The sequence below is a fragment of the Pinus tabuliformis genome, chromosome J, assembly GCF_031772625.1.
Source record: "Pinus tabuliformis cultivar Carrire ecotype Pingquan chromosome J, CPIR1, whole genome shotgun sequence".
Classification (NCBI taxonomy): Eukaryota; Viridiplantae; Streptophyta; class Pinopsida; order Pinales; family Pinaceae; genus Pinus; species Pinus tabuliformis.
Genome location: NC_142295.1, coordinates 1227171065 through 1227198009, shown reverse-complemented (window position 1 = coordinate 1227198009; position 26945 = coordinate 1227171065). Strand labels below are relative to the sequence as shown.

Sequence of the window (26945 nt, the reverse complement as noted above, 5' to 3'; positions counted from 1 at the left end):
GTACAACTGGCATTCATGTGGTGGATGGAAATTCCTGAAAGAAGCATGATGGGAAAGAAGTAGCTACATGATGAAGGTTCCAGATATGTATCAAGAAGGCCACTTTCCATGAAGAAAGGAATGACAAGACGAACCGAGAAGGAAAGTGATCAATGGTTGATGCCCTACAAGAAATAATCTCAACTGAATTTTATGACATCAAGGAAAGAAGTTGATCAAGCAGATGAAGGACCCACGAAGAAGAATTTGTTGATTTATAGAAGAGTCCCTAGCTAATATGAAGCTTTGACAGCTTCCTGATCAAGAGGGAGCTTGAATTAAATCACCCCTGATTACAAAGGAGTGACAGATGTGTTTTTCTATTTCATGTGTCATCCACTAGAACAAGACTAATAGCCGTAAGTATTAGTGAAGGCCATGAAGAGAAATGTAGACACATGGTGGATGTGTCATCCCTAATTGAGAGGGAGAAATAGACACAACGTTCTTGTCTTCACCTCGAAATAAATAATGGGGGAATTGGGTAATCATCTGGAACCTTATACTATTTGAGGATTTGTAGGCCATCCAAGATAAGAGTAGGAAAGAGGACAGATATTCTTTGAGGGATGGGAACCCAAGATAAGAATAGTCCTAGAAGATCATACTCAATGAACACCCGGGTGGGTATGTACCTTGAGAGACAATGAGGAAGGTGTCTATAGTTATTAGTCTCGCCAACATTGTGCTCTGATCTGATGAGAGATAGAGTTGGCAGTCAAGGTCTTGTTGTGGAAACATGTTGATTACTATGATGTTATACAGATGGGTTACCAATCTAATTCTTCTTATGATAAATTCTTCATATTGATAATAACCAAGTACCATTGTAAATAGCTCCCTAGTTAAGAGGGGGTGTTGAAGAAAAGTGTAACTAGGTTGGGTATTTTTCAATGTAATTTTGATCTTTGTACTTGTCAAGAAAAAAGAGATATTATTTTTGTAAATTATATGAATGAGTTTATGCTCATTCCATAGGTCTAGGAAAGTCAAAGAATCAAAAGAAAAGTGAAGAGCTCTTCTTGAGCCTATGTGTATTGTATATGGGTCCAATTGAATGTCTAGAACAACCTCCAATACAAGCACAATCCTTTGGATGAATTCGGCCAGCAAATGAACTAAATGAAAGTCATGTCAGCTTGCAAACAGAGACACATTTGTTCACATTGATGGGTCGGCTAAATATTGGGACGAAACAATTATAAATACCCAACTAGGGTATTCGCAAATCATAGAGACAGATCTCGAATTCATCTAAGATTTTCGCATGAAATCACGGTGTTTCAGAGCTTCGAATGGGTACAGGAAGTGCAGAATAACAAAACCCGGTTTCTCCCTGAATTTTGTATAGGTGCAGGAAGTACAAGACAGTTGCAGAAAGAATTTCGGATGGAATTCTCGAAGGCCTGTCCTCAAGCTCAAGAACTTCGATGGGTACAGTAGAGTGCATCACGGATATCTTTGCAATATTTACATTGATAAAACTACATTCCTCATCTCCTTGGTGTTCACTGTCTAGGTATATCTATACAATGACATTTGAAGCAACCTCACAATCTCATCATTATTGTGATAAGGCCGTGATCTCATGAAGACACACTCTGTCTCGATATATAGTCCAGAAGCAGTCATAATAGATGCAAGTATGATCTTAGTATAACTATAGTCATGATCTTAGTATCTTGTAGCATGCATGTAGTTGCAATCAAAAATATCTTGTAGCGTGCCTGCAGCTGGGAACCAAAAACCCTAATCACACGTGTGAGCTTCAAACCCTGCAATTTCAGACCTATATGAACAAATATCTGCAAACTGCCTCAAACTTGTGTGAGCCAAATCAAAGAAAGAAGAATGATTTATGATCTACAAATGAGGGTCACTTGACTTGTATTTATAGGTATCCAAGGGCATCCAAATTCTTCTTAGGGCAAACTTGTCCTTCTATGCACATGGGATTCCAAAATAAAAAAATTAATTTTCCTTAACCAAATTAAATTCTTCCAAGGGCTTGGAGGGGTCTTTCTTGATGACAAAGGTTTTCCAATGGAGGGAATTTGTCCCTGAGCTTCCAAATTAACACTTTGGTCCCTGTATTTACATAATTCAATATGTATTGTTATTTGTACAATGTGAATGTTATTGAGATTGTAATTCAAAACCTTTTAGTTTCCTAGTCTTAGAGACTAGATATTTTAATGGGAATTGTTGAGATATCTTCTCAACCTATTCCCCATTTTGTGTACTTATTCCTTATTCTTAATCAATTCTTGAACGTGGGAATTTACAACATTTTTTATTATGGGGGATTTCACTTGTAAGAAATAACTTGGACAGTCCAACTATATGAGTTGGCCATCATATAGGTCTTCCTAGCATAGTTAATATAGGCCTAAAGATGACTAGCCATGAGGGTTAGCTCAATTGGTTGAGTCCCCGTCATTAAATAACCTTTGTTATTGAGAGGTCACAGGTTCAATTCTCTCGACACTCTCAAGATCAAGCTCTGTGGTTGAACCGGTAGGAAGTGATCCCTTCGAGTGGATTTTCCTGGTACATTTATTTTATGGACTTAGTGGTCACCTATCTCTGAGGTCTATGAACCGTGCATGAACTGCACAAATGTGTGTGTGTGTGTATATATATATATATGACTGTAAAAATTAGCTTTGAAAACCCTTTTAGGATCTTTTTTACTTAAGCTAATAGAGACCTATGATTTTGTTTTTGTTTTTTTACTTTTTATTCTGGTTAAAAAAAACATAGGTATACCTACACTCATGTCTGCGTGTAGAGAGAGATGGCATGTGGGTGGCCCTAGGGGTTAGCTCAATAAGTGGAACCATCATCACAACTTATGTTTCCAATAAGATCATATGTCACAAGTTCAAATATGGTTGAGTCCCTTAGATTATAGCTAGCAATTGAGTTTTGATTCAACCTCATTTCAAATTTTCCAAGGAAAAAGTAGGGATCCTATGATGTTTTCCTTTAATAAAAGCAAACCACTTTTATAAGCAAATTATAGATTGAAGCATTTAATGAAAGTGATTTTAGGCAATGATATTGAAGAAATTTGAACTGAACCTACAACCCCCTCAAAACTATGAAATGAATGCTCAACTTGGTTATTGAGGACACTCAAGTTAAGATTGTTTCATTACTTATTGAAAATAATGTTACACTTACGGATAGAAATAGCTTGAAACCTTTATTGTGGAAAGTGTTGAATTATTTTTGTTCCAATGTTGAAAATAGTTTTTATTTTTGAAAAAATGCAAGCAAACTCTATTTTGAAGTTTTGAATAAAGAAACGAGAATGATATGAAAGATTTTATAGGGTGGAAAAAAATTACAGGGCCATACTTACGAGTAATGGATAACATCTAGTGTGATAGGTAGAAATGAATAATAAAGCAACCACAAGAAAGTAGTCAATAATTGGGTCTTAAATCGTTGACTATGACAATAAACTGTGACAACCTTGAGAAACCAAATTATGGATATATAACTTCATTGAAATAAATTATAAAAGCATTGGAATCATTGCGTTCTAAGGCAAAGAATAAGTATAAGAGCTACATGGTTAGGTCACCAAAAAAAAATTAGACTCTTAGTATCAAAAATTGGGTTATTAACTTAGGAAAATGTATTAGTGCATGGATAATGCATCCCTTTCATGGGACATCATCAAACAAGTAACAGTAATTGAGGAAGAGATAATGGATTGGTCAAACCTCAAAGATATTTTGAGTTGAAGTATTTAAGTGAGACGTCCTACAAAATAAAATGGCTCTAATGAGTTGAAGCAAGGATCAATTATCCCTAAAGGATATGAGAAAGTTCACAGGCCAAAGCAAGTATGCTTTAATGCTAATAGAAGAATTCAAATTAGACAAATTCATGCATATGCTTGAGGAGAAAATCAAAACCAAAACATAAAAAATTTCTCCTACAAAACTTGTAATAGCAATGTATAAGGAAAACTTTCTAAAGCAAAGGTGATTTAAAAAAGAGCTAGGCATATGTAACCACCTCCTCTCACATTTACCCAAGTTCTTTGGCATGCCAGGGGAAACATGTGACGAAGAGTTACTATGATATGACTGAACCTCCTAGGTACAATTAAAGAAGTGGAATCAGCAAAATGAAACTTCACTATCCTTCCTCAGGAACTACAAGACTCCCCAGGAGCTAAACCACCACTCCAGGTGCTCAAACCCTGAGTAAATTTTCTTTTTCACTGATTTGGACTCCCATTCGCTCCCATGACAAGGAAATCCTACGACTATAACCCTCCAGTCGCATGGATAACCCTGCTTCCGAGCGACTGCAATCTAGATTTCCCAGTTCTGAGCCATCAACCTTGGAATTTGAGCCACTTTTTCAGGGCCAACATCCAGACCTTTGTCCAGAACTTGATAGAACTTTCCAAAGTGATGAATGAAACAAGGACAAAGCAATTAATGCAAAACTCAATAAATAACTTGACCTAACCAGGTCTAACCATGATAGACATTTTATCAAACATTTTGTGAACTTGAAATCTACAGGTTATAAATGCATATCTAAACACAAGGGTCTCATACTTATCTGAAAATCATCAAGAAGGTTTGTTTCCCTCTCATAATAGTTGTAACAACATCTATTAGGTAATGCATTTAATAATCACTCATGTACCAATTAACACATGATGAGAGCCATAACTAAAATATGTCATGTAGTCATGCTTATAACCAGAATAATAACAAGTAAATTTACTCATAAAATACAAGAGGAAATGAGCTCTTATTAACATATGCAAATCCAACCAAGTTAGGGACTTCCACGTACCACCCAACCATAGATTGGGTTGAACCAAATCTCTCTTTCAACTAATCACCCCCGCACCATATTCCAAGCATGGATGTGGGATCTCACGAAATAAACAAATCATAACCAAACCAAGGCTTACAAAGGCCAAACCACCTCAACCCTCAACCAGTGATTCCAACCCACAGTTAGAGATCACAAACCATCCCTAAATTGGTCTCTACCCAAGTTGTCTGAGGCTCTAGAGTGTTTGCTCCAACCCAGCTCCAAGACTAGTAACTCAACCCACAATTTTTGTAGGGCTCGAGAGCGTTTGTCCAACCAAGGCTCCAGGACTAGTAACTCAACCCACCAAGGGATCCAGAGCGTTTTTCCAACCAATGGCTTCCTAGTCTAGTAACTCAACCCAAGTTATTCCAGGGCTTCCAGAACGTTTGTCCAACCAAGGCTCCAGGAACTAAAAACTCAACCCACAACCATAAGGAACATGAGCACCAATCAAAAAACAAAATGGAAAACCCACAACACCATGGCTATCCAGGAAATGGCAAGGCTAGGAAAAACCATTTTTAATTTGAGCAATCCTCCGTGCCAATGACAGATCATAACCAATAAACGCATGCATACACCGTGCATGCCAAAACCAACATGTAAATTATAAATGTGACTCAATACCTGCAAAGAAATCCAGTTGTAGTTATTGATCCCACTATCCCCTTGCGCTTTCATGTTTTCCTTTGCCTTCTTTCTCCATATCCAGTGTGCTCTAAGAATGCTCCAAGAAAACTCTAAGTTTGCAAGAGTGAGAGAGAGAGAAAATAGAAGAGAGCTCCAAGGTAAAACTAAAAAAAGCTTATACTGACAAAAACTTGTGAATAGATCCTCAAAATCCTTTTTATCATTGAGGCCTCTATTCTCTTCATTTTCCTCTATTTTTCCTTGAATTTTCCTCACATGCAATTATATGACCTTTCACCTTCCTTTTCTCCTATTTTTCATTATCTTCATAAATAAATGCCAATTAATGCAATTTTACCTTTCCAAATCCTTTGCCAATGCATTTGCCAGTTTCCATAGCCATTAAATGATCACCAGTGATACCCATCACTATGTTTTTTCCCAACATTCAACTTGGAATATGTGTCCCATGACCTTCATCTTATTTTTGCCTTTATTAACTTTATTAGATGGATTTTTAGTCGGGGTTGTTTCGGCATAAATTACAAGGGGAGGATAAAGAACAGAAGCAATTGGAGAAAGAAATGGAGTAACAAAATATTCCTATGGGTGAATATGATGGTATAATACCTATTGATTGGTTGAATCCCCATCATGAAAAGGTTAATTACCATGAAATGGTAATCCTGACACAATTAGATTAATTTTAGTCATGCACACAAACAAAAGTGTCTCAAAAGGTTGTACGACCTTCACAACCCAAGTGGGCATAGTGGAGGAAGGAATTGAGGAATAAACAATGCATTTGCATGTCATCCAAGAGTTTGTTTATTTCCTAAAGAGGTTTCAAGAATGTCACTTAATCAATAACTCAATTATAACATTGCAACAATATGTAGATCACCTTATTTACAAAGCAGGACTAACTCGTTAGAAATGAATTTGAAATTGAAGTTGCTAGTAAGGGGATTCATAAGACCAAATGTGTCATCATGGCTTGCATCAATTGACACTTTGTTTTACCGAAGAAAGAGTTCCAAAATAATTTCCAAGCTAGACTTGAGGTCAAGGTACAATCAAATTAAGATGTCAAGGGAAGATGTGCCCAACACAGTGTATTGGTATTTCCCTTGGTTTCAAAATAGTTTCTACAATGTCTATGAGGTTGATAAATGATGTCTTTGAAAATTATTTGAATAAATTCTAGTAAGCTCACAAACTAGGGAGGAACATGAAACGATTTGAGCATTGTTTTGACAATGCTGAGAAAACACAAATTCCATGTGAAACAAAGTAAATTTGTAATGCAAGAATCATGTTGCCTTCCATTGAAATCCATAGTCATATAATGTAGCAGAAAATATACATTCAAAAACTCACATCACATAAGAAGCAAGATAACAAATTTTTCACTTTATAGTTCCCTTGTAGGGGAAATCTATAGTAATAACACATACACTTTCATAATAATAAAAAATGTTACAAATTGTATCCTTATATAATATAAGGGGACTATAACAACCATTTTCATAACTCCTCCATACAGCATGACTTATTCACACAAACAGCAGCTTACCGCTACAAATTGCATGCACCAGTCAATATGTACCTATCAATTCTCTTAAACAGAAGTTTGATTAATACCCTCTACAATCTCAAAGAGCATAATCATGTGCTATGATACCACATTATACAGGTTAAATGTTTCCTTCCATTAAAATTGACACTCGTATAATGTAGCAGAAAATATACACTCAAAAACTCACATCGCATAAGAAGCAAGATAACAAAATTCACTCCATAATACACCTCTAGGGGAAATCTCTATTAATCACCCATATACACTTTCATAATAATATAAAAGTTTAAAAATGTTCATCTTATATACAAGGAATCTTATATACAAGGAAACTATAACAACCATTTTCATATTTAGTCATTAATTTGAATCCTCTCCTTAACCATCTCCTAAAATCTCCACTGGATCCTCTACCATATCCCCATGAATTTATACATAACTTTTGATACTAATATCCCTATTCCTCCTCTATCTTCTCAGGGATATGTTTATCTCAATTATTCCATTTTCATACATTAATAATTCTCCCATATGCATTATGTCTCATATCCCTTTCTAATGAATACTTTATAATTATTTTTCCATTTTCTTTCCTTTGGTCCTCAAACTTTTCCTTTCATCTTTACATCTCTTCACACATTTCATCTTCTTGGATTTATGGTCTTCTTCCCACATCCTCCATGCTTCACCTCATTCCTGCAAAACACACATGTAGTTGAAGTCCATATAAAAGAATTACTATTCAAGGAATACATGGGTTTCCAACCATTGTATATGTTGGTTCTCTAGGAAACGCTTTCCCATGTATTGTTCATCAACTACCTTTGCATTGAAAATGCCTTTTACTTATACATGTTTTCCCCTTTCCATATCGGTCATCATCTATCACCTATGTTTATGGCTCACCCATAATCATGTTATTGATGCCCCTGCATCAGACTCCCAAAGAACAAAACATTTCATGGTCTCTTGACCATGTGTTCCTCAACTCTTGCAAATTCTCTCCTTAATTTTCCTTTGACTCAATGGTCATTCCTAACAACCTCAAATTCACATTTGAGCTTCTTACATTGAATGAATTGCATGCTCACATGGTACAATTACCACAATACACATGATGGCAACCTTTACAAAAATGGTTTTTTATGGACCACAAATTGCTACATAATGGTTTCAAGCTTGCCACAAACTCTAAGGGGTAACTCTCTCTCTCTTTCTTTGTAGGCTTACATCACATATGACTTTGGTACATACACTTTCTCAACTTTCAACAAGGTTTATATAACCTTGTTACAACACATTACGCATTAACTTTATTTATACCTTTCCTCCTTTTCCGTTTTTTCCGTCATGCTTCTGTTGTGTCACTTTTATTGTATTTTTTTGCATTCTGTGTCCTCATCCTCGTATGTCTCTCATCTCTTTCTCCTTTGTTTTCATGGAGTCTTCTTTCACTTTCTTGTGTCTTCCTCTTGAACCCTCTATATGACCATCCATAGTCATCTTTCACTTCCTCATTTGTGAGCTTCGTCATGCCCACGTGTGAGTTGCAAGTATCCTTTTCACAACACTCTACCAATCTTTCTCTGCTAACTTGGAATTTTCTTTGGTTCTCTTCGTTGGAACCTTTTGGGCACCTCCTTTGCTCTTCTAGGCTTTTGCACTCTACTCACACATCTCCACAACTTTGACTTGACTACACTGAAACTTGTTCTTCTTAAGGTTTTCTGCCAAATATCTTCATTCCCGTTCAATTGTCTTTGCTTCTTTTTGCATTTGTCTTCAATCTTCATCTCCATACTTACATGTCGGCTGCAATACCTGCACAAAATTTGTAGGAAGGGCATCTCTCTCTAACAAAATTTCTGCAACATTTCATTGTAATCACATGATCACATCTCTTTTCTTCATTGGTCTTCAATTGTCATCTTCTTTAACTCTTCATCATGTCTTCATTATACTTATCTGGTACCTGCAAATATTGTCTAATATAGGAATGACCAGTTCCAACATAGACTCAACTTGTGACAACAGTTGGTCAAACTTAACGCCATTATGATAAGAACCAAACTTTGCATTACATGATTAACTTTGACTTTCACAACTTCAATAACCTTCATGCACTGACATTACCATACTTACACGTTGGATATTAGGTAATAACCTTCATGCACTGACATTACCATACTTACACGTTAATAATGCATCCAATCTTTAATTTAACCCAATGTTTCCTCTAAACTCAACTTTAGACTATGCTACAAAAAACTTCATTAAACTCTTCATACCACTTTTGTTGCGAAATAAATTTTGCCTTTCATAAAAAAAACTTTGCCCGTGACTTCAAATTCTGGCTAGAAATTACATCCCTCTCTGCCACTCAATATCACAAAATAACCTTTGTTCCAAATTTGTAGTATGTTTTTCCTATCTTTCTCTTTTAAATCATATTTGACTGTGTGTCCTTAAAACATGCCTAGACAATTTTATGGTGTTGAAAAACATTTAAAACTTAAATCTAAATGTTTTCTTAGAGATATATCACGCAAGGAAGTTACAAATCTAAAAAATGCATTCTACAGGGCATCAATTTTGTTTATTACCAAAATTTCTTGTAGAAAAGTTATTGGATTTACTATAGATAACGCTTTAAGTTGTTGCTCCTCCACATAGTTTGATTATGGTCAAATCAAAACAAATCGATCCCTCGATCACTGACAAGAGCATAGATTCCTAAGTTGGTCGATTCTAATCAACGTAGTTTATGCAGAGTATCCCTTGCTTCGAAGGCAATTTCTTCAAAGAGGTCAATTTCCCAAAATTATGCCTTCTCTTCACAATTCAAAATGCAAAGGTCATCACCATTTCCAATAGAACCCTTCAGATGGAGTTCAATACATATAAATGCAAAGAGCATTGTCATTAACGCCTTCTTCGACCTTGCAAGTTCCTTCAACAATACCAGTGATTTCTTCCCAAAACATAGTGCCTTCACAATCACTTTCCAGTCTCATGCAGTGACATCTCCTTCAGGCAGAAGTGGCTTCTCTTAACAACAAAGACTTCTTTCTCTATGCAGCTCTCTCTTTCCACCATATAGTCAACACACTTCAAATGTGATGCCTTTCTTTAGATATCTGAATATGTCCTTCACTAATTTGAGCACCATCTTCACTTTTCATAGTTGCAAAATCTTTCACATGAAGATATAATCCCACAAACATTGCACGGTGATCTCATTCAGAGATTCTTTCCACATTCCTAGTGTTCCTTTAACACAATTTCAACCCATAACACTTCTTTCCTTACTATGACCACACATTGTTGCTTTTCCAGATCTCCTTATGATCTTCAGTCCACAAGATTTTGGTTTCACTTTTGTATTCAAATTGTTTCTCAACACAGAGAAAGGTTGATACATATCAATACACTCGCCTTGGTAGAGACTGCACAGCAGTGACACAAGGAAGCGTTCATGCAACAAAGAAAACTTTTCATCCTCCTCGTTTGCAAGGCATTGATAACCACAGAAAGAATTCATGGCAATTGATTTCATTTTTACATCTTTTCACATGTTCCATATTCTTAGATTTATGCTTCACCTCGTTCATCCAAAACATCTAAAACACGCATGTAGTTGAATTTCATATAAAATAATTACCATCCACCAGAATATTAGCATTACCAATGATTGTATCCATCGATTCTCTAGTAAAATCTTTCCCATACATAGTTCATCAAATACCTTTACATTGCAAATACGTTTTGCGTTTACTTGTTTTTGTCATCAACTTTACCTATGTTTTTGGCTCAATCATAAGCTTGTTTTCAATGCTCTTGCATCAATTTGGGACCTCATACAAAATAAAAATTCAATATCTACTTTGTATAATTTTTAAAGATTGACCCAAAGAGTAATGACATCATTATCATTTGGCCCACATATAAGAATGAATTAGTGAGCTTTTTAGATTTAGCAAGATATTATAAAAAGTTTATAAAGGTTGGCCACTCTACCAATTTTAAAGAAAGGGAGAAATATTATTTTGAAGTGCTCTACATAAAGAAGGTTTGAATGGTTGAGGAAGCTCCTCACAACAACATCTATGTTCATCATAGAAAACATTCCAAAAGAATTCCTCAAATGTATGGATGATTTTCATGAGCAAATTAGTGGGTTATTAATGTAAGAAGAATGAATAATAAGTTATGAATCATGGAAATTAAAAAACCTTTGACTCAATTATCCAACTCATGAGATGTTAGCATTGGTTCATGCTTTGAAGATATGGAGGCATCAGTTAATTTGTGAAAGTAATGAATTATAAGTATACCATGAATGCATCAACCATGTTTCAATGCAACCTCCATCGAATTCCAAACAAGAAAATCAATGTTATTCTCAAAGGAATAATAATTTGAGCTTAAAACATGTAATGGAGAAATAAAATAAAGTGGTGCAGCAAATTTTGTGAAGACACAATATAGATTGGAGTGATAATCAAATAAGGAAATAATAAGAATGAAACTTGACATTGGCAAAGCAAATTTTATATCCCAAAAGGTATAATTAAGAACAAGGACATTATCATGTTGAAACCATTGTTTTAAAACTCAAACTTGGACTTTGACTCAACTACTTATCAACTCAAGTTCTCACTGATATTCAATGACTCGTTTTCAAAAAAGTACACAACATAATTAAATTTTAATGAAAAAATATTATGTTCAAGATTCCAAACCATTAAAGACAAAATATGCAAATTATGTACATTTATATCCCATGTAAGAATGAATATATCAAAATGGCACTGAGTGTCGTATATATCAACAATAAAATACATAATCAATAAGGCTCTAAATGGCCTCTATGGCCTCATCAAAGTCATCATCACTACTAGAAATAGGATCATCAACATGAGCTACAAAACATCATCTGGCTCAAAATCTTCACACTCCTCAAGGACATCTACACCCTCAGTAGTAGTAATTTATTACTTATTGTAGAAATTTGATAGAAATTGTAACTGCTCAATATTTCACACTGAAAACAAGAGACACGATTCTAATCCACTGATCTGCAGAATGCAAATCAAAATTTAGAACGACATGCATAGACATGCAACAAGAACTACCACAAGTACACATAATTTCTAATGGAACCCAACTAGGAAAAACCCCTCAATCCTCTTTGCATTAATTAGTTGAATAGAGAAACTATTACAATTGTTTGCTCCAGCTCTGAGCACAACCTACAAAAGCAAAATTGTTCTCTCTATTGATTGAGGACCTCTGGCCAACACTTAGTCACTTTATGCCTACATCATTCTCCTATATCCTTGCACAAATCTAAGCTAATTTGAGCTCCTAAACAATAGGAAAGGTTTCTATTTCCTTGTGCAATTCCCAAGGATTGATCAAATGCCTGCATGCAAAATTTTGTACACTCCACTAGTATACAAATAATTTTGCATTACCCTTAATTCCTCCACTCCAACTGAGGAATTTGAATTTCATCCATGCATGAGCTATTTTGGGTTGATTGATCAATTAACTAATGTTGAAGAAAGTGTAACTAGGTTCGGTCTTCATAAATGTAATTTTGATATTTGTATTTATATAAGAAAGGAAATATTGTTTTGTTATATTTATCAATGAGTTTCTTGCTCATTGAAATAGGTCTAACACGTGTCAAAGTGTTATAGGTAGGTCAAAGAGCCCAAATAAAATCTTGAAGACCCTTAAGAGCATGTTACACCATGTATATTTATGTATTAGAGTCAAAGATATCCCTCCAAGCAAAGTCACAAGTCCTCTCCATGAAACGACATCACCAAAGAAGCAAAAACAAAGTCGACCTAAAGGAGGGATAGACCTCTATATATAGAGGTCATCCACTCCTCCAACGACAAGCAATAAAGCCTCTAAAATTAGTGAGGAAAGAAGCCGAGAAAAGGGTGAAGAAAGACGAGCATAAGGAGCCTCTAGTGCAGCAAAGAAGGAGACAAAACTGAAGTATAAAGGGTTGTTGTGTATTTATCTTTGTTTGGGCTAGAAACTTATGCCTATAAGGCCTCCCACTACAGGGCTGCAATGTTTTCATATCAAGTCTGCAACTACACATCAATAAGAAGATCGGTTGGACAAGAGAAGGAAGGTATCTTCATAGATGAAGGAACTCACTAAGTATCAAAGGTAAGTATCTCTTCTAGAGCTCACATAAGCAAGGTCTATCACCAGTTTCCAAAAGAAGAATGAGGACGAAGTGTCGAGAAACGAAGTGTCGGAAGGAGGGGCTTGACTTGTGCTAGGAGGATATTCTTGTCAAGGGTCTGGGGTTTGGCATTGATCAATAAGAAGCTTCAATAAGAGGAATTTACGAAAGGGTTTTCCTCTCAAGAGAGAGAGGTTTTGCCCTGGCAGAGAACCAATATCTTGTGTTCTTGTTTCTTGTGTTTTGGTAGCATTTTGATGAAGTAAACACACATATAATAATAATAAGAGAAGAATATCAAGCTAGCAAGTTAAATTGAAAAAGTGCTTCACAATTTGTTATCAAGTATAAAAGGATCCTACTATATCTAATTGCCCTAGATTCTTCAACATGGTTTCAGAGCTAAGGTGACACATCAAGGACAAGAAGGTCTACCATCTACTATTCATCAAGGACTACAAAGTAAGAAGCCTTTCATATAAAGACACCTACAAGAAGATCAAGTCAAAGGACCTACATCAAGCTACACCATCTTCAAGGGAAGAAGCACTATAAGTCAAGTCTTACTCTCAAAGCAAATCTCATCATCAAGCAAGTCTATTTGAAGAAAGCAATTTGAAGATCCAAGAAGGAAAGTCATCAAGTCTTCAAGAAGAAAGCAAGACTACTACATCAAAAAACTCTATCAAGTATATATCCCCTCCTGAATATAAATCAATGTATTTTTTGCAAGGAAAGTAACAAATTGGTTGGGACCACTAACTTCCTTGCATGGAAAAAGAGGATTGATTTACTTATCAAAGAGAATGAACTTCTATACCTCACCAAAGGAAATATCACTATCCCTGTTAAGGAACAAAATCAAGCGTTAGCCAAGTACAATAAGGATGAGACAAGATCTCAAAGGATTCTAATAGAATCTATCAAGGACTCTCTCGTCCCTTATGTCTCCAAATTTGAAACATCAAAAGAAATCTATCATAAACTAATAGAGTTATTCGCGGTAAGCGCAGCTAGAGAAGTGAAATCTCTACGAAATGACTTGTACAAAATGAAGATATCAAAGGAATGAATAGCTCCCTACTTCATGAAGATCTCCGAGATGAGTGATCAACTTCAAGAACTAGGAGAAGTCATGTCTGACAGAGAAATGACAATTGTAGACTCAATGCTCTACCTGAGGATTGGGGCAACTTCACATCAAGCATATATGCCAAGAAGGAAGCTACCCCACTAAGGGAAAATTTGGTCCATGAAAAATAAGCAATAGAGATATGTCCAAATTTCAATACTTTGGATGCGAAGAATATGGACACTACAAAAGGGATTGTCCCAAACTTAAGAAGGCAAACAACAACAAGAGAAAAAGGGAAGAAGCACACATAACTCAAGAAGTGAAATAAGAAGACAAGAAGCAGAAGAAGGAAGATCCTCCAGATCTCTACTATGACTAAGTCAACCTCTTTACTTAAGTCTTGTTTCAAAGTTTTGAGTAGCATAGGAGCATATAGATATACGATAGAATGAATAGTTAAGTAGAATCTTCTAGAATATAAGAGCATGGTGTAGATATAGCTCAAGATATTCATATAGGAGAATACCTATTATAGGACCTCATCCACAATGAAAGAATAATTTATCATGATTAAGAATCTTAGAAGGCCTCTATCATCAAAAGGAAGGAAAATTTGTAGGATAAGGGTCTTCAAGATCCTCTAATAGAATATTCAAAAGAAGGTTGATAAATAAGAGCAGATGTCTCATTATGAATCTCATTCATGAGATTCAAGAAAGGATGATATGTAGGCAAGAAAAGATGAAGCAAGAAAGGTTACACCAATCAAGAAGAACCATCAAATGAAGCCAAGATGATCAAAGCATAATCAAGATGAGGTATGTATACATCAAAGTTAGTCATGTCATAATATATATTAGAGTCATTGGAATGGTTCTAAAACATGATCAAGCATAAAAGGATCTATTTCACCAATGACATGCTCGAAAGCATGTACTACAATACAAAGAAGGTCAACATGAAGAAGTGCTCCCATAAGGAGTATAAGGTGGTTGACTAATCAATCCAAGAAGATGTAAATGAAGAAAGAGATCACTATCTGACAAGATCCATTAAAGAGATCACCCAAAAGAAGGCATGACAACTCTTACAAAGGAAGAAAAATACCAAAGGACCCTTGACACCTATGAAGGCCTTGGAGATATTAAGGTGCAAATAACTTATCCAACTCTACTAAGATGTCATGATGAAAAAGCCATCCAAGCACTATTTGATGTTGAAGCAAATATCAGGATGAAGTCATGAAGGGCTACTAAATCGAAGTAATGGAACAAGCAAGTACAACTAAGCATCAATGTGATAAATATTCTAAAGCATAGTCAGATGACAAAGGAGTAGTATGACGAAATAACCTGACATATATCAAGAAGGCCACTTTCCACGAAGGAAGCAATGACATGACAAGCCAGGAAGGAAAGTGATTGATGGTCAATGCCCTACCAAGAAGAAATGCAAACAAAAACCTCATGACATCAAAGGAAGAAGGAGATTCAACAGCCAAAGAACCCACGAAGAAGAAGTTGCTGATGTGTGGACAAGTCCCAAACTAAGAGGGAGTTTCTAACAAGTTCTTAATTACAAAGGAGCTTGGTCAAGTTTCTGGTCAGAGGAAAATTGGACATGTATTCCTCAATTAAGAGGAAGAGATAGACACAACATTCTTGTATTCACTTGGGAAGAAAGAATGGAAGGATTGGGTAATCATCTGGCATCTAATACTCTTTGAGGATGTGTAGGGCATCCAAGACAAGAGTAGGCAAGAGGATGGATATTCTTTGAGGGTTGGGAACCCAAGACAAGAATAGTCCTAAAAAGTCATACTCACTGAACACCCGGGTGGGTATGTACCTTGAGAGACAATGATTAAGGTGTCTATAAGTCATTGGTCTCGTCAACATTGTGTTCTAGTCTTATTAAAGATAGAGTTGTTAGTCAAAGTCTTGCTATGAACAATGTTGGTTACTATGATGCTATAACATATGGATTTCCAATCCAGTTTCTCTTATGTGAATTATTCAAGATTGAAAAATAGTCAAACCCCTTGTAATAATCTATGAATACCTCCCTAGTTAAGAGGGAGTGTTGAAGAAAGTGTAATTAGGTTCGATCTTCATAAATGTAATTTTGATATTTGTATTTATACAAGAAAACAAATATTATTTTTGTTATATTTATCAATGAGTTTCTTGCTCCTTGAAATAGGTCTAGCACATGTCAAAGTGCTATAGGTAAGACAAAGAGTCAAAATAAAATGTTGAAGACCCATAAGAGCATGTTACACCATGTATATTTATGTATTAGAGTCAAAGATATCCCTCCAAGCAAAGTCACAAGTCCTCTCCGTGCAATGACATCACCAAAGAAGAAAAAACAAAGTGGAAAATTCAAGTCGGCCTTAAGTCAAGTTGGCCTCAACTCGGCCTAAAGGAGGGACAGGACTCTATATATAGAGGTTGTCCACTCCTCCAATGACAAGCACTAAAGCCTCTGAAATCAGCGAGATAAGAAGTCGAGAAAAGGGTGAAGAATGACAAGCATAAGAAGCCTCGAGTGCAGTGAAGGAGGAGACAAAACCAAAGTGTAAAGGCCTATTCTAAGGGTAGATTACAATCACACGTGCGAGGAAAGGAGGGTTGTATGCGATCACTACAGCAACAATATCACAGTTGCATATTTATATTTGTTTGGGCTAGAAACTTAGGCCTATAAGGCCTCCCACTAGATCGAAGAAGAGGCTCTCCCAAGCGAAGGAAAAAGGAGTCAAATATACAAGGAAACCTCCCAAATGTGCGAGAAACTAGGGCTGCAGTGCTGTCATATCAAGTCTACAACTACACATCAAGAAGAAGCTCAGTTGGACAAGAGAAGGAAGGTATCTTCATAGGTGAAGGATCTCACTAAGTATCAAAGATAATTATTTCTTCTAGAGCTCACATAAACAAGGTCTATCAGCAGTTTCCAAAGGAAGGAGGACAAAGTGCCGAGAAACGAAGTGTCAGAAGGAGGACGAAGTGTCGGAAAACAAAGTGTCAAGAGAAAGAAGATATTCTTGTCAAGGGTCTAGGGTTTGGCATTGATCAATAAGAAGCTTCAATAAGATAACATTATGAAAGGGTTTTCCTCTCTAAGAGAGAGAGGTCTTGCCCTGGCAGAGAGCCAATATCTTGTGTTCTTGTTTCTTGTGTTTTGGTAGCAGTTTGATGAAGTAAACACACATACAATAATAATAAGAGAAGAAGATCATGCTAACAAGATAAATTGAAAAAGTGCTTCACAAATTGTTATCAAGTATAGAAAAATCCTATTATATCCAATTGCCCTAGATTCTTCAACAACTAACAGATATCTGAGTTATAATGTTGTCTCACTACACAACTAAACTTTAACTGACTCTATTGATTGTTAGAGATCAATTAACTAAGTCAAACTAATAATAACTAAACTAGATTGCTAAAATTTAGCAATCAACACATGGATGATTGAACTCCCAGCCTATAACTCGAATTTACTAAGTTAGTTGAGTGATAAGAGCCATGTCACACTAGTTAACTGCCTCCAAGTTGTCATGCTAGTGTGGAATTAAATTTACTCAATTTGACTAAAGCTAAAATCAAATTGAGACTTTCTTGCTACACTTGCTAACACTCCCTCTTAGAAAGAAAGGGTTTTTTCACCGCCCTATCCAGCACCTATGGAATGTGTTGTAGCACTACCTCTCACTATTGATGTTGCTATTGCAACAACTGCAACTGAGAAGCATCCAAAAAAACATTTAATCAATTGTGTCTTTGTAACTGTCTACTAGGCAAATTGCACTGACGTTGACTCTGCATTGTGCCTCTTGCACTGTTATCAAAACTGCTTTGTGCTCCTCAGCATCTGACCGCACCAACTAATATTGATCCTTCTACCACTGAATATTGTGGGCCCTTGTAGCAAGGTAATGATCCATGAGGAGGGAACCTCAATGGACCTTGTCCAAATTATTTGCAACTCTAGGACTAAGGGTCTACATCGTCTCACCTCACTCCTAGAGGTATAGTTGCATTGTGGAAAAATATGCCTCTAGCTTATAAATAATTTTCACTCTAACTCCAATTTGTTTCACTTTCCCAATAGCTACATATTTCAAAAAGGATTTCCCCTTACTAAAAATAACATCATATCTTTTATCTTCCAATACTGCTACAAAGATCAAGTTCTTCTTCAACCCAGATACAAACATAACATCTTTGAGGCAAAGATGGGACCCTAACTCCCTCTTAAATATTATAGTACCAATTCATGTAGCATTGTACCTCCCATCATCCCCAAGTTCTATATGCATCTGGAGATCCTTCTCCTCCGGGGTATTGAAAAATTCCTTATTCCCTGTCATATGGTAAAAGGCACCAAAATCTAGGTACTAATCACTCCCTCTTATTGTGCTTGCCAAGCAAGCAAGGAGGGTGAAATCTAGCTCGAATTGAGATGCCAAGGCATCTCCTCCCGCACTTACTATAGGCTCCTAGCTAGATATTGTGGAATGGTATCATTTTTTTGCATCCTAATATTTTGAAGTTCGTCTTTCAGGGCCAATTTTCTATGGTCACTGCTATTTCTGAATAGCTCAATCAGTGTCTTCCACATAGCAAAAGGTGTTTCTTTGCCATGGAGATTTGAGACCACATGGTCTCTCACACTTTCCAGGATGATCCTCCTAGCTCTAACAACATCCTTCTTCCATTGGGCTAATTGTTGTGCATCAAACTGTTGGGGTTTTACAATGTCATTTTTAACATATTCTAACACACCATTATCATCAAGTACTGCTTCCATTCAATCCTTCCATATGATGAAATTTGATCTACCCTCCGAGGCATACTCCAATCTAAGTCTGTTGAAAGACATCCTCTCGAATCTAAAGAAAAGTTGTAACATTGAAACTACAAATTCAAAATTCCTAAGGGACAGATATATAATATTGCTTCCAATGTGATTTCAAGGCTCTGATACCATATAGAAATTTGATATAAATTGCAATTGCTCAAGATTTCAAATTGAAAACAAGAGACACGATTCTACTCTACTAATCTACGAAATGGAAATCACAATTTAAAACAACATACATAAACATGCAATAAACAAAGCCACGAATACACAATGATTTCTAGGGGAATCCAACTGGGAAAAACCCCTCAAGCCTCTTTCCATTAATCAATTGAATAGAGAATCTATTACAATTGCTTGCTCCAACTTCAAGCATAACCTATAAAGGTAAAATTGTTCTCTACTTATTGAGGACCTCTTACCAACATTCAACCACTTTATGCCTCATTCAGCGTCTTAGTTCCTTGCGCAAATCTAAGCTAATTCGAGCTCCTAAACAATAAGAAAGGTTCTTATTTTCTTGCACAATTCCCTAGGATTAATCAACTACCTGCATGCAAAATTTTGTACACTCCACTAGTATACAAAAAAATACATTAGCCTTAATTCTTCTACTCAAATTGAAGAATTTGAATTCCATGCATGCATGAACAATTTTGGGTTGATTGATCAGTTAACCTACAGATCTCTAAGTTAGATTGTTGTCTCACTACACAACTGGCCTTCAACTAACTCTATTGATTGTTAGAGGACAATTAACTGGGTCGAACTTGAAATAATTGAACTAGATTGCTAAAAATGATCAGTCAACACAAGCATCATTGGTGAACTAGTTCACTGCCTCCAAGTTGTCTTGCTAATGTGGAAATTTGATTTACTCAATTTGACTAAGGTTGAAGTCAAATTGAGTCTTTCTTGCTACACTTTCTAACATTTATTACATGTTTTATTCAGGTTTTTGCATATTTTTCTCCATTTAAATCCTATCATCCATGGTCCCAAGATTCAAAGACCCTACATGAACTCTTTATAAGAATTTGCTAGGCTTTGGGGGGGAGATATATTATTTTGTTAATTTAAAAAAAAAAAATCTACTGGTTAATTTCGCATGGGTGGGACACACAATGACTTGGTTGGTTCATGACAAACTCAACCAGTGCATACTAGTTTGGACCAACTTGGTATCAAACCAACCCACCAATCCTAGTTACAACCCAAGTTGACACATGCAATGAAACATTGTTTGCAACACATGTAGTGATTGATTTCATCACTCTTATTGCCTTAGCATTGAAAAGGAAAATCATTAATAAACAACTTATGGGAGACTCAACTTATTCTCTCTTGGATAAATGGTAATTTAGAGAACATGAATATGAATCTTAGTGGAGAAATGGCCTAAGCATTACAGATGAGATTTATATAAGATATTATTGCATCATGTTATGAGAAAGCATGGTACTTTATAGAACATGAATATGAATCTCAATGAAGCAATGGCTTGAGCATTAAAGATGAAATCTTTATGACTCAAGGAAGCCCAATCAAACACACCTGGATGTTTTTCAGAGACAAGATTCATGGAGGGTAATGTGAAGCATCTTCCTCGATGATTTTTTTGTAAATTCTTTTGGCAAAATGTCAAAGCAATGATGGGGTGATAATCTCTTTTGGATTGATGTAAAGATGATACAAGGCATCATATTTCGTGAAAATTGTAGTTCTCGATATGTAGATTTCATTTTTTTTCTCATGTTTCTTTTCCCATTTTAGAAAAGACTCAAACATTGCCTATTTCTATTAAATATTTATGGAGAAAAAAACATTATAGAATGGCATTATTTAAGGTGTGTAATTTGCCTAGTTCAATGCACCAAATATATTAAAAGAGTTGTAGCTTTGTAGTGCTAGTGATCTTAGAAGGAAGAAAGATAGCGTAGAAAGTGGAAAATGCCTATCAAACACCAATGTCTTACATGACTATTACAACCAGTCAAAATACCTAAGTCAAAATGGAAAGAGATATATATGAATTTTATCACAAAATCATTCAATTCCATGATAATAAATCACTAACTAAAAATGCCTCACGTTATTCCAATAAAGACCACCCATAAAACAACTTATATTGTACATATTTTTCATAAATAAAATAAGTAATGTTGCATGGAATGACAAAGATTATACTTTGCACTATTCATACAATTGAGCTTTAGCACACCCTATCACCTCAAAAAGCATGGTCATCAAAAATTTGCCTCATTTGTTAGTCTTTGCATACAACAATTACCATCGTCAATCATATTCCAGATGAACCCCTTCAAGGCTACACGGCCAAAAGAGCAACTCCTCTATCAAATGAAGCATTTTGGAAGTTGACTTCAAGAAGAAATATTCATGTTTAAAGGAATCACGACTAAGAAAAAAAATCATGTGAACCAAGGATGATGAAGTGAACTTTCATACTGAGGAGACTTTTTTACAATAAAATCCAAAAAACTCATAAAACTCGGGAAAATGGGAAAGAAATCATTACTAAATATTGTGAACCACAGGATGCTTCAATATATCTCAATGCATTTTAGGGATAGCACTACCTCCAAGCGTGTCTTAAAGGATAGCCTCTAGACATGTGTTTTTTGTGCCAACACTTAGAAGAACATACATGATCCCAATAACACTTTTTCCCCTATGTTTCATAGACCTCAAAGATCAGTGATCACTACATCCACGAAATATTTGTATCAAGCAAATCCACTCAAAATGATCACTTCCTAATGGTTCAACCACAGACCCTAACCTCAAGAGTGGCGAGATAATTGAACTCATAATCTCTCAATAGCAATGTTGCTTTAACGATAAGTACTCAACCAATTGAGCTAACCCTCAATGCTAGTCCCAATGATGTTATTAATTATGATGATATTCAAATAAGCCTTATTGAAGAATTCTATTCAACACCCTAATGAATCATGGCTTCCAAACTAAAAAGGAATTCCTAGAACTTGGGAAAATGGATAAAAATCATAGTGGAATATTGTGGACCATTTAAGGTTTTCACATAGATCAATGTGTCTTGAAGACCTCCCAAATGCGGGTGATTAAAAACGCTAGTTCAACGCAGCAATTGTGGGTTGGCAAGTGGCGAGGCCACATGGACACCCACGCTTCCACCTAATGACATTGTTAGTGATGATGATATTCAAATAAAGCTTATTGAAGAGTTATAGACAACAACCTAATGGATCATGGCTTCCACGAAGCGACAAATGAGGAACTGAGCCATGAAGAATATATAAATCTAGTAGAGACATCGCCAAGAGAGGGATATATCACAACACATGAAAGATAGACACATATATGAGTATATATCCCACAATTGTTAATGCCTTCAACTATTGAAGTCGTTGCCTTGTGAATGAAGAGAAGAATGTAACCTCCCAACTTTGTTCTTACTGGTCCTCCTTGGATATGGTTTGGGTTTAGATCATTTTAATCTTTTAAGGTTTGGTATGGATTTAGTCTTACCGCATAAATACCAAACAAAATATAAATAATTATTCATATAATTACATAATATAAATAATTATTTATATAATCAATTCCTTTAACTACGTAATGTAACTTTGATACTTCTATGTTCATATATTTCTAATGTCTTCATAAAAATGGGTGTGAATCTCATATTACATATATTAATATTGTTATAATATAAAATTCTAATTGTGGAAAAATCAAATCATATCCCAGACACCTTTATGCTCATATGCTCATATCATTTCTTACGAGCATGTATTAGCTGAGTTTGGTCTAAATACATAATCAGAAGACTATCACGACTAAATTACTTGCCTCGATCATTAAATTCAATGGAAATTGACAATATTAGTCAATGTGGATCGGATTATTTTAGTTAAACTACTTGCATCATTCATAAAATCCAATGAAAATTAAATTAACACTACTGGTATATGTGGATTGGATTATTTTATTTAGGAATTTGAAGGGGATAGATGTACCGCATCAAACATTTGGAATATTTCGTTTTGAAAATTAATTTTATTGCATAATACATGACAGCAGTAAAGTAATCAAAATAATGAGAATAATATGTATTTCCAAATAATTAGCATAATAGTGGTTTAAGAAGAAAACAAATTTTGTAATATTCAGCAATAGATAAATGATAATTAAAAAGATGAGGATAGGTTGAATTTGAACTCCAAGAGATAACGGGAGATAAAATCAAGTCACGTGTGCATGTCTTACCAATGTGCATGAAATGATAATGATATTTTGTAAAAGCTAAATTGAAAATACGAAATCTAAATCCTAGCATTAACCATGTCATACTAATTTCATTATAAAATTACACTTCTGTCTTCCACATTTACCTTTTATAAGTTGCATACCTTCCAAAAATATCAACATACTTGGGTAAAACCAAATAACAATATAATAGGCAAGGAAATGTACAATGTTAGCACATTATGTCAACTGACTATGGCTATGATAAAACGCTCCAACATCGTCTTCAAAAAATATACAAAGTGAACCTGTCTATTGGAGAAACCATTATCTTATGTTCCCTAAATTTGAAGCTGGATAGGCGAAGTACTACCTTATGCAGAAATGGAAATCCATCTAAAGTTTGCAGATTGTTTTGTCATCTTCCAAAAAGGCTAAATGGAGCTCTTGTATCCAATCCACGTCACACCAATCCATCAAGGGTGACCACAAACCTCCATTTTAACCAATCCTTCAGTCTTGTAGACAAAGTGTTTAATCATTGCTTCAAGCTCCTCTGGATCGAAACGAAGTTTGTCCACCATCCTGTATTCTTACAATTTGAAGATGTGATAGATATAGTTTCCACCCGAAGAGTATGAAAAACCAGTAAATGGTCAAAAGATGCTTTCTCATTTCTGAAAACCTTTTAATGTCCACGAGAAGCTTCTTTGTCTCTGATTTCCAAGAAACTTATGATATCCAATAGAAGCTCCTTTTAGGAATTTTTTTATCGCTCATTTCCAAAAAGCTTTTGAAGTCCGAAAGGGCTCATGCAGTCTGTGAACCAACTTACAAACACATACAAATGTATCTAAAAATACCCTAGTCCACGCATTTGTTAATCCTATTTCTCATCTTCTCAAAGAGACCAAACATACATCCGAAATCTGCAACCATTACTCAACCTTTTATCCAAGAAAGTAAACCCTTGGCTTTTCATCCATGAGACTCTAAATGACAAGACAGCACTGATGATGGCTAATTGGACTTTCCATGTAAAGAATAATTTCCAGAAGTTGATTGAGACATCTTAATGAGCGAGTGTAAAGAAAAAAATACTAAAATGCATGCATGATATTTGTTAAAATCGTAACAAGATTTCACATCTCTGATAATGGAAACACAATGTATTCAATATTGCAACCCAGAATGTAAGCAAATATCTGCAAGCATAAACTAAAACTGAAAACGCAGAAATCTCGGAAGTCTCCCAGACGTGAAAATCTAGGAAAAACAGGAGAAATCAGAAACTTTTGCTTACATTGGGACCCACACTAACTTTGAAACCATCTCAATTATACTTATCCTGCACACTTGCAACAGTACCATGAGATCCCATTGATCTATAATAGCAGTGAGTAAGTGACCAGACATTAATTGGCCATCTCCACCAACCATCTTAAACAGATTGTTGGAGAATTCACCGAGCCCAGAGAGACCCTATGTAGGATTTGCAAACTCAAGATAAGGTTTCAGAAACATATTCTCCAGAACCATAAGGGGACAGAACACATGCTTGGAATAAAACCATCACCAAAAAAGGAGACTACATTCCATCTTGAGATTACTATCAGACAATAAAACTCTATCAAACGTTGGGAGAATTAATAATTGAGTTAATGGCTAGATGGCATGACATATTGGTGGTACTGAACTTCAGCTTCTATAATTTTGAAAAGTAATATATCAGATGTAAAATCCATAATTGACCAATATTACAGAACCATGTCCTAACAAAACTCAAATTAAATTTCATCACATTTTTATACATGGCAGGGACAATTCAATTCTCATTTTGTACAACTAATAAGTGCCCTCTACAAGACTTCACTGACAAACCTGACTGTCAACTGAAAAAAAGTATAACACAACAATTAAGTTAAATGAAAAAACAGACATGATTCTAACAAGGTAGCTATGTGATTAAGGAAAACGAATATCACTCATGGTGGCTGGGCTGTGAGAAATTTATAAAGATTTCCATAAACTGGAAACTCAACAACATTTTGAAAACAAGTGTAACAATCCACAAAATCTAATCCACTTTTGTAAACTATAGTTTCTGACCGTAAATTACAAACATGAATTCATATTGGGAACTTGATTGGAGCAACAGTAAAATAAAGTGAGTTTCTTAATTGAAACAGAACCTAGCCAGTTAACATCAGACCAATATAAAGTATTCTGGAGTTCCGACCTATGCTTTACAAACAATGATAGTGATATTTTGCGCACAATATTTTGAGATATGAGAAAAATCCAAAGGCATGAATGATATCCAAACAAAGCCCATCAAAGGAGGACAATAAATTTTCTTCCTCCACGATAGCATCGTACAGTAAATTACAAAATTTATTACAAAGCTTACCTGAAACAGGAAATACTAACTTACCAAAAAATCCATAATTAATGGATTAAATGCGAGCAACCCGTAAGTCATCAAGGGTGGTATATAATTTCCTGCATCTAATAAATAATTAGTAAGAATCTATTAAGTACATAATACTGCCCGTCTTCTAAAAGGGCCAAGAAAATGACTTAAATTAACATTCATCTGATAAAACCTACCTTTTTCACTTTTGAATGGTTAAATGCACTTTTCACCAATGTCTGTTATGTGCAACGCTTCCACAACCAAACCCAATAACATGTTGCAGATAAAGCTCTATTTCTTGGGACATGAAACATACCTCGGGCAGTTTAGAAAAGACAATATGCTAACCTTGCACATGGAATAAGAGATTAACATAGAAACAGAGAGAAGGTGATAATATCCTTCGATAGCCACCTCAAATATCAAACTTTATTGAACTAATGTAACTTATACAAAAACACTGTTATTTAGATTTGATAGGAATATATATCAATACCTCAGGTTTGCCATGTAATCCAAGATGTGGATTTTCATGGAAGCATAATCTAGCATTTCCGTGAATGGCATTATTTAAGGTGTGTAATGTGCCTAGTTCAATGCACCAAAATGCATTCCAATGTTAATGGCAATGCTTTTCATAAAGCATGCAGAAGAAATAAGTTTTCACATTACTTCCAGCATTCCAACAACAATCAGGAAGGGAAAAGACATCAATCCGCAATTTTTAGAGAAAACTAAATAAGATTCATAAACAAAATAAGGATTAAAGTTCAGAATTTGATTAATGAGTTCTGAGATATATCACCAAATGGGCTTCTCAGGTTAAACCAAGAAGAAAAGTTCAAATTGAATCTTAATACAAATATTAGTGAGATAAAATCAGAACACATTTAAGTATACTTGCTGTTACATCAACTTTAGCATGTGTTTCTCGAAAGAAAATTAGGCTGTATTCAATGCATAACTTATCAGTTTTCTCTCAAGGATTGAATAAGCAAAATACAACCACCTCATACCA

The 26945-nt window shown here is 35.3% G+C and overlaps 1 pseudogene; it reads right to left on the bottom strand.

Annotated features, from left to right (window-relative positions):
• LOC149231555 (alanine--glyoxylate aminotransferase 2 homolog 1, mitochondrial pseudogene) overlaps nucleotides 1–24951 on the bottom strand; it is a 33240-nt pseudogene extending 8289 nt beyond the window's left edge.
• Nucleotides 24952–26945: the final 1994 nt, after the last annotated feature.